Source organism: Anas acuta, chromosome 3 (genome assembly GCF_963932015.1).
Source record: "Anas acuta chromosome 3, bAnaAcu1.1, whole genome shotgun sequence".
NCBI lineage: Eukaryota > Metazoa > Chordata > Aves > Anseriformes > Anatidae > Anas > Anas acuta.
Genome location: NC_088981.1, coordinates 71914795 through 71922170, shown reverse-complemented (window position 1 = coordinate 71922170; position 7376 = coordinate 71914795).

Below are 7376 nucleotides of genomic sequence, written 5' to 3'. Positions count from 1 at the left end.
ACAAATGGGAGAAAGAAAGTCACCTTTTCACCCTGCGGACATGGATACCACCACAAAAGGTGAAATTCCCTGTGGGAGAAGTCACGTGAACCACAGCAATAAGCGAGGGCTTAGACTATTCTATCACCAGATCCCTGTTCTGCCGCTGGAGGAGCTGCCAAAGGAAAGCAACCCTGCCAGGGCTCTCCGATATTCTTCTCCACAATGAAGAATATTCTTGTGTAAAGTGGACAGAGACAGTTTCCATTATAACCTCTCCCACCTGGTACGGGATGAAAGGCAGTGTTGCATGATCCCCTTGGGACCATAGCTGGCTGTTCAGGTTACAGCAGCAGCTGAGACACCTTAAAATCAAAGCTGGGACGGATGGGAATGATGGAATAACACCCAGACGCCTTTCCCATTCTCTCTACCCAGTGCACCTTGCCTGAGGTCTGGAACTATGTCTGCAAAAAGTGAGGCTGGTGCAAGGTTCTTGTAAGGTAACGTGAACCTATACAACATTATATCACTGATAATTATTATACAGTATATCACACTTATGCCATTTTAACAAATTACACTAAAAATGGGGGGTGTCTTCTTGATAAAAAATATTATAAAGTCTGTTCCTTTCTTTTAAATAAAGAAAAATGCAGATGCTTTAAAATAAGGTTACGTTCTGAGGCCAAAAACCACACCTTTCTGAATTATTCCTGAAATACTAATGCAAATAAGGAAACATATTAGCAGCAAGGAAGAAGCACTACAATATTTAAGTGCAAGATTTTTTATTTAAGTGCAATGATAAAAGTCCAAACTTTTGTCATTGGGAATGATAATGTCTACATCCCATTATATTTCTACAACCAACTCCCCCCATTCAGTAAAGCTGCAATATCCATGATTTATCCTGAACCCATAAATCCTGAAATGATCTAGGATTCACCTAATCACACCTATTTCCAAAATCTTTACTTTTTTTTCATCTGAAGTCTCTAATGAATTCTGTTAGAGATATATCTGATAAAGACACTAGGACCCAACATATGGATATTTCTACAGAGGCAAGAAGTGCTGTAATTGAGTTTAGAACTGCAAAAAGTGAAGCACTGCTATCTGGTGGCCAATAGGCACTTCTGAATTTTATTTTTTTTATTATTTTTTCCCTCAGAAAAGAAAATATACTCTCTCAGAACAATCACACATCCTTTGATAGCTGTGTGTTTTCATGATGCTGACATATGTTGTTCAATGCCATTGTTAAATCTCCCATTGTTCTGCTTCCTTTGTTTTTCTAGGTTGGAACAGCACTCAACATCTCCACCAGTTAAATACATAACATACGATGAGAAAGCTTAACAAAGAGAAGGGCTAAAGCTACTTCAATCCTTTGGATTAAATCTAACTTAATTTGTATATCCCAATAGGGAGTTTTAAGTATATTTAACTTTGCAAAAGACAATTCACAATCTAGTGAACAGAAGTAAAACTCGTGCTGTTTTGTATAATATATTAGCAAACAGGATTGGCTGAAATGACAGGCAGAAAAAAAAAAAAAGTCATCTATAAAAGCGAGCATAGAAGTAGTCTCTGAGACTAGTAATGTAAAAATACTTAAAAGTGATGTAAAAGTACTAGAAAGCAATGTAGTTAAATTTGGACAAGCTTTAGTTAAACAGGTGCAGTCAGAGCACTGAGTGGAAATCATGAGAACTTATTTTGAGTTAACCATTAATTTACTGTTGCCTTTATCTACCAGTCTCAATTCATTTAAGCTTAAATATTTTAGGAGCATCAATTGCCAATGAGAATTGCTGGATCTTGAGCTGCCAACCAGCTCTTCACTTTCCTTGGCTGTGTATAGACTGAAACTTTCTACACACTGTGGCACATCCCAGGGTCTTCAACCATTTTAAGCTCATTCCAGAGTGCACTGCAGCTCTCAGTACTCACTCAACTATATTATGAGCTATTTTAGTTAATCCCCGACTGTGAGCATGTTATGCATTTATGTTTTAGGTTCTGATCTTTTTACAAAGGAGATCTTTGAAGAGGGAAATCCAGCTTTCCAGCGTGCACTGTCTAGCCTACATATGCTGATCTATGCTGACATCCTCTGGCGATAAGTTTCTTTGATGTCCGTTTTTGCCATAAGGGTTGTGCCTTGAGAAACTCACAGGTCCATATTCTCTAATCTATAGAAACACTGTCTTTTCATAAGCTAGGCTGGCTCTTCTTTTGCTACTTGTTAGTGGGAAGGACTCACCTTGAGGGAGCATCAAGGCTCCAGCCACAAAATCAAAACTCACCAGCTTTTTTGAAGCATCCTTCATTACAGTTGGACCTTTCTTACAATTGCACCTTCACTGGCATTGCAGAACAAGACTGATGGGAGGTGGCTGGCTGAAACTCATTTTAGACATCTGGACAATATAGTTTGGCACAAATCTTGGTTAAGCACTCGGAAAATATTTTGAGGATTATGTTCCTTCTTCTAGTGGAGACTTTATATTCATTTCTTTGTTAGTAGAGCTTTTAATGGAAGGCAGAGTTGGTGGAATTGTAAATCTCCACTTGGTATTAAATGATGATTGGACTCCGCTACACACATCTTCAGACATGAGCCTTGTTGCCATGATTCAGACCATCGCTATACCAGGATTCCAGTATGGTTTCTGTCGTATGTCAATCTGAGGCAAAAAAACATCAGGCTGCTTAATTAGAGATAAGTAGTTATGGAGGTAAGCTAAACAATGATTTCCAGACCCAGAATCATAAGACTGAAAGTTTGACCAGAATTGACATTGTGGTTCTGAGAATACTCTCAACAAGAAATGCTGAGGATAAGAATTGCTGTCTGTCCTGGTTTTGGCTGGGATATTCCTATGAATATAGCAATGGGTTGTTTGATTTCCCAGTCAGCTTCAAGGGATGGTGTTGGCTTGCATGGCACAGTGTGGCTTCAGATCTGTCCAAAAGCACACCTTTCTCTCGAAGTCTCGAAGCTCTTGGGTGACATCAATACAAACAAATTAGAAGTAACAGAGCCTGTTCTTTGGCCTTCAGGCCAACTGGCATGTCTAGCCACATCCATATTCTTAAACTCCCCTAGCCTCCAGAAAAGGGTGGCTGAATCTAAATTGCCTGTTGGAAGGAAGCTGTCCCCAGCCTGGGCCAGCCCCTGAATAATGCTTAGGAATTATTTGGTATCACGTTACTAGATAATGGGACAAAACCAAACCAGGGCTTTCCTTTAGCTCCTGAGGCTTAATGTCAGATAAGAAATCTATAGACATGAAGACGTAAAAAGGATCAAAAGTCAATTTCTCCATCTTCTGATCTGAGGCAAGTTTAAACATAATTCTCAGACAACTTCAGTAAGGGTATTCCACAGTCCATAGGTCCCCTGTTTCCTTGTTAAACTATCTGTACAGAAAGTGTCTCTTAACAGATGTCTTCGCTGAAAATTTAAAGTACCAATCTGTTATGTCACCGTAGTAAAGCTCACAGATAGTAATGACAGTCAAATTTATAACAAACTGTTTTAGCAATTGAAAACCTATCAACCACCTCGCATTGGAAGGAAAGAAGGCTCACCTTAGAGCAACCATCCACATCAAGTGGATCTCCCTGGAAACTTTTGATGGTGAAGAGAAGCGATGTAATTTATCTCATTCCAACATAGACATCTGAAACAGATGAATCACATCCTGGAGGTGCCTACATCACTCTCAAAACTGACTGGATGGTTAGTTCAGACATTTGTCATGGAGTTTTTTCCTTATTTTGAGGAACAGGTCCAGTTCCTTCAAACTTTTTTTAACAGAATTTCTAAACCTCATGCATTTTTGCTGCTTTCCTTTGCACTCTCAAGTCCATCAGGTGCAGAGAAAGTTGGAGCCCTTTGTTTATTTATTTATTTATTTATTATTTATTTTATTTATTAATGCACACACACAAATATGATTCAAAAATGCATCGATGAACAAGATCTAGAAGCTACTCCTCCCATTTCATCTTAGAAAAAGAGACCAGTTGGGGATTCAAAAGTTCCTACTATGTGATTTACACAATCTTTTATACCTCTGGACCTGGACACTGTGAAAGGACAAGATGTCCTTGACTCCAAATGATATGATTATCCATCCCTATTGCACCTTTATTTATATTATTTGCTTTTTTATATATCAAAAGTGTATTGCAGCCTACAGATACATTTCTATTTCCTGATGCAATAATGTTTACAAATGCTAATCAAAATAATGTTGTCTCTGAGTCACAATGGAAGCTGAAGTACTTTGAACATCCTTTTTTCTGCTTTTAAAAGGAAAACCAACACAAAAGACGAAAGAAAAGAAAGAAAGAAAGAAAGAAAGAAAGAAAGAAAGAAAGAAAGAAAGAAAGAAAGAAAGAAAGAAAGAAAGAAAGAAAGAAAGAAAGAAAGAAAGAAGTAATAGAGAATAACAAATCTTCAATTGTACACAGATGGAGGAACAATCTAAAATCCCTCATTGGAAATTAATTATGTTAGACTCATACATGCATATATCTCGAATTAGTTGCTATTAATTAGAGAAGAGAACATTATATTCTAAGTAGTAAAGCCATTATTCTGAGGAGAATACAGGGGGAACAGAGGTAAACAAATAATTCAAACTAATTAACATTTGCTCATGGAATATGTAGTTGTTAAGGCTAATAAGTAAGTTTCAAATAACAAATGCTTAATTGATTACTTTTTCCTTCTATTACATTTGCCACCCGCTGTTAGTGGGAGCTAGGCAAATCCTAGAGCAGCAACAAAAGCCAGCAGGACCTGAACATGTTCGCTGCAGAATGAATGAAAGTCTGAAAGCTGGTGTTAAAAAATGGAACATTAACTTGTACTTCAAAACCAAAGACATTGTTTTTTATATAATTAGCAAACAACGAAGTGAGAGAAGAAAAAAAAATACGGAAAAAACAAAACAACCCACAATTTTTATTGCAAAACTCTCACCAAACTGGGGAGATTTAATTAGCAGTGGAACTATGGAGCCTTTAACCTCTGGGTAGCTGGATTGAATACCAGGCTGGCTGATGGAAGTTTTCCTCTCATATACTTAACCGTTGGTGTAACACTGATTTTCACTGTCAAGGAGACTATTAATTTCTGGTTTAGGTGGGTCACTATGGTCAGATTTATTAGGGTGGCCTCTATCAGCTTCTTTAGTCTGCGCTGCCCACCTCTATTTTCTTTCTGATTATAGCTCAGTGTGGTGTTATATTGTAAGAGAGACAATTGGTTGGCTGACAAAAGCCAAATTAGTGAAAAGGATGAATAAAAAAAGGAATGTTACTTTAGCAAGTGGCTATATCTTCACCACTTAAAGAAATGTAAAATCCATCTATGATGTATAAGTTGAGTTTTCAATGAACAGGTAAGCTGCAAGGAAAAAGGGTGTGTGAGACCTCGTTCACCTCCAGAAAGGGATTCTGTGGCTACAGGAAAAAGTGACAGAAATTTGTAACACCATTGTTATTGGAAGAGTTTAAGTGGTAACACGAAGGGTCAGTAGGAATTTCTGCTGCATGCCAGATTAGTTTTCAGAGATGTACTTTAGAGAAAGAGACGGTAAAATTGTATGGACATGGATTGGATGCAAGCAACAAGCTAGAGAAATTGTCTCCAGACTACAGACTAAGAAAAGAGAGCATCTAAGCAGTTACAGAAGGTATATAGCACAGGAAGAGGTGAGTTAGTGGTCAGGGCGATTATTATTATTAGCTCATTATTCAAATGAATATGGGCAAAGTTAAAGGCGGTGCTCAAACGGGGACACTCTGTTTTCCTAGGCCATGCACAGAACTGTCCAGTCACCTCCTCGCTGCACCTTGAGATAAGCAGCGTCCTTTAAAGGTGGTGTGTGGTTCCAGCAAAGTATTGCTGGAGATAAATCCGCAGTGACAAGTAATCTGGTGAGATGGGCACTGTGTGGAGAGTTATAGCAGTGGAGTTCATGGCTGCTAACAGGGCTGGAACAGCTATACAGTGATCTTGATGTTATTTCAAGATGCAATGAGTATCAGCAGATCTACTGCTGTCACTTGCCTGACCTTGCAGAAAAATAAAGGTAACAAAAATCCCTAGGCAGTGGAGAAGGAGTTCTTGGCTACTGATTCCAATATACAGGTCAAATGTTACTAAGAATTTTCTCTCTGAGCTATCAAAACAAGATGACCAGACTCCTTACAACTGAATGTTATGGAGCGTATATTGCAGTGTACAAATCAAAAACGATAAAGAAGAGAGGAACTCCATCGAAAAAATGAAGCAATTGTATGAGAAAGGTAATACATCTTGGTCTGGCTAATTTCTCACTTGATCTTCAAAAGGTTACATAGATTACTATTAATCTGCCTGAGCTGAACGATCAGTTTCTTACCAAAGCTGAAATTTTTAATTGTATGTTGCTGAGGTGTCATGTGATATTTAAAATAAAAAACTTAGAATCACTTGAAGGCAGGTTAAATGACATATATGTCTGATGTGTGTATGACTAGCATGTTTTTGAGAAAAAAACTTTTGAGCTCATGAGCCTTTTACAGGGAGCTATTCACTGCCATCTAATGGTAAACTGGAAAATGACATAAATTACACTAAGGGCTTTACCCAGCGCGAATATTTTGGTTACAATTACAGTTTGATATAATGAAAGTATGAATAATGAATATTACCTTCATTTTTGTCTTCGTGGTCATTAAAAATTCACTTTTTTTTAAAAAACACACCAGGCTGGGTGTTGCCAAGATGGCACGTGGCTGGAGTACAAATCTTGAATGAGGGCTTTGATGTCTCCTCATACTCTGTGGCACGGAGAGAAGCAGATGGCAAGGAGACCCGTGTGACATGTTTCTCTACGACCCAGGGCTGAATAAATCCTGACAACCCCCCTGGTAAGGCCAGAGAGAAAATATGAACGTGGTGTACCTTCTAACTAGAACAGCTAGAGCTGGACCATGGAGCTGGCCTGGGAAATGAAGCAAGTGTGACAGAGGTGATGTCTGTGTTTGGAGTTGTGCAATGAGGAGATAAATCAGAGGCATGATGCCTGCTCATGACAACCAAGTTACATTTTCTCCCTGGCTGCAGAGGGACCTGTTTGAGGGCAATGCAATTAACCTTCTGCAAACTCGAAGGTCTGCAGGAGAGGCTACTGAACAGTGAATTGATTGCTTTCTGTTTGTTAAAGGGACCATTGTATCACGGCGTCTGAGAAATACAAAAGACAGAAACACTTTAAGCAAGTTCTTTACATTGCCTTTCAGTACGAGGATGCAATAAAAATGTGCAATGCCAGATTAGCCTAGAAAGGTGAATTTTAATAAAGATATCTTCACTCTTAGCAAAGTTA